This window comes from Lactuca serriola, chromosome 5 (genome assembly GCF_051521515.1).
Source record: "Lactuca serriola cultivar US96UC23 chromosome 5, Lser_US96UC23_V15, whole genome shotgun sequence".
NCBI classification, from domain to species: Eukaryota; Viridiplantae; Streptophyta; class Magnoliopsida; order Asterales; family Asteraceae; genus Lactuca; species Lactuca serriola.
The window spans coordinates 361,613,157-361,615,711 of record NC_136412.1 but is presented as its reverse complement, the minus strand read 5'-3'; the positions used below and the strand labels follow the sequence as shown (position 1 = coordinate 361,615,711).

The 2,555-nt window shown below is 32.5% G+C and overlaps 1 pseudogene; it reads left to right on the top strand.

The window, feature by feature from the left end:
- Positions 1-1,579: 1,579 nt before the first annotated feature.
- LOC145052232 (monothiol glutaredoxin-S2 pseudogene) lies at positions 1,580-2,306 on the top strand (annotated as a pseudogene).
- Positions 2,307-2,555: the final 249 nt, after the last annotated feature.

The window sequence follows — 2,555 nt, the reverse complement described above, 5'->3', positions numbered from 1 at the left end:
ATGGGAAGAAAGTTATTGTTAAAACCGGTATATTTTGGTGTCAAAAGTCACATCGGTTCATTAAATGTTGTGATGTTTACTACGTGTGTGTGTGTGTGTATATATATATATATATATATATATATATATATATATATATATATATATATATATATAGGGTTAGGTTATTTTGTTTTCACTATCTATTGTGTGCATGTATGATTGATTCTGGATCAATCATTTTATTTATTTTAAGAAAGTAATTAATGCATATTACATGTTGAAGATATAATGGGTATTAATTACATCTTCAGCATTTAATATGCATTAATTACTTTCTTAAAATAACTAAAATGATTGGTCCAGAATCAATCATACATGCACACAATAGATAGTGAAAACATTTGAAGCTAACTCTCTCTCTCTCTCTCTCTATATATATATATATATATATATATATGTGTGTGTGTGTGTGTGTGTGTGTGTGTGTGTGTGTGTTATATTTGTAATTGTAACTTGATGCTTGATTAATTAATAAAGACTATATTTATTGCACATACAAACATCTCTCCTCTTGATATGTAATGTTCATGTTATTGCTTTAATTCAATGTTTCTTGGTCTTAATCCCAACAGTTAAAAGGTGTTGATAATTATACATTTATACACATTTTGAATGAGTCTTCTGACAGAGATGTCTTAAAACAAATGAAGAACTGCCATACAAACATAATCACGCGGCTGTCAAGAAACATAAATAAATGGCTCTTCACTTTGTTTTGAGCCAGTTAAGCAAATCTTCCTCTAGCCACATGGCAGATCATTATCCTTCCTTTCTTAAGGTTGCGGTAAGATCACAGCATCTGATGCTTAGATTCGTACGTACTGATCAATTGTACAACTCAGTTTTTTTATCACAAAAAGACAAACATGCATGGCATGGCAAGAAAGAGAGAGTGGGTGAACTTCCACTACATCCACAAATCACAAAAAAACACAATGAGATTAGCGTCTATGTTTGTATGTATGTATATACCTATACACAGACACATACACACACGCATAAGTTAAAAGGAATGTGATTGTGAAATTAGAGAAGACATCTGATTTCCTTTTGTCTTTTGAGTTAGTTTATAGGCAAAATTAATAACCATACTGTTTGATGCCATAACAAGCATATTCGCAAGAATGATGTGTAATAACATTATGTGCACATTGTGTATACACTAAGCAAGTAATTTGACATGGATGATGATTTCGTACGTACCATTGAGTGGAGCAAATAAAGTAAAGAATATAAGTACTTGTACGGATGTTTAGTAATTTTTATCATATATGTGACAATTCCATGCATGATTTCAGATGCTAAATTTCATATTGTTTCAACTTTTACTTTCTGAGGGTTAGGGGTGGAGGTGGGTGCCACTTGGATAAAAATCTTCCTCATCTAAGCAGGTGGTTTGAGAAGAAATATCAGAAACCTCTGGGTTTTACAGTTGAAAAATATACATACGCTCACGCATGACATGTATTTACCAAACTACCCATCCATGAATAGTTTCCAATAACTTTTCAATGGATTCTCAAGGTTAAAGATGTCATTTAGATATGTACTTTTCTGCCTATCATATAAAAACCTACAGAGAAGCCACTTGTTATACTACACAATAGTACTAGCTTCCTATCATCTGCTGAGTGATAAAAAATATGATGTTTTCAGCATCTAATAGATACCGCTGTCCAAAATTTTCAAATCCTATCACTATATATAGCCATGGAAGCAACTTATATTACTCACAACAGATATCACACCAAACTTACTACAATATATATATAGCCTCCCAAAACATCAACTGCTAGAATTTCCAGAGATGGCTATGGTTAGAGCACTGGTGAAGGAAAGGCCTGTGGTTATATTCAGCAAAAGCTCTTGCTGCATGTCCTACACCATTAAGACACTGATAAGCAGCTTTGGGGCAAATCCTACAGTTTATGAGATGGATGAGCATCCACAAGGGAAGCAGATAGAGAAGGAACTGAGAGGATTAGGTTGCAAGCCAAGTGTGCCAGCTGTGTTCATAGGAGAAGAGCTCATTGGTGGTGCCAATGAAATAATGAGCCTTCATCTCAAGGGTCAACTGGTACCCTTGCTCCTCAATGCTAATGCCATATGGCTTTAGTCAACCATATTCAAGAATATTATAGAAGTTGGACTTGTGTTATAAGTACTACTAAGAACAACAGATTGATGCATTCTAGTCATTAGAGCCGAAACAGCAAGAAACGTTTTCAGCCTTCATTGCTGTTCCAAGTCCAAGGATAACTTATGTGCAATATATATATATATATATATATATATATATATATATATATATATATATATATATATATATATATATATATATATATATATAATGTTTTTCATGATTTAGGAGTTACTACTATTGAGAAGCAATAAGAGATACAATGTTTTTCAGGAGTTACTACTATTCTTAGTGTTATAATTTGACGTAAAAAGTGTGATAATGAATTATAACATGGTTTTCTGTCCCATTAAGATGATAACGAATGAGGAAA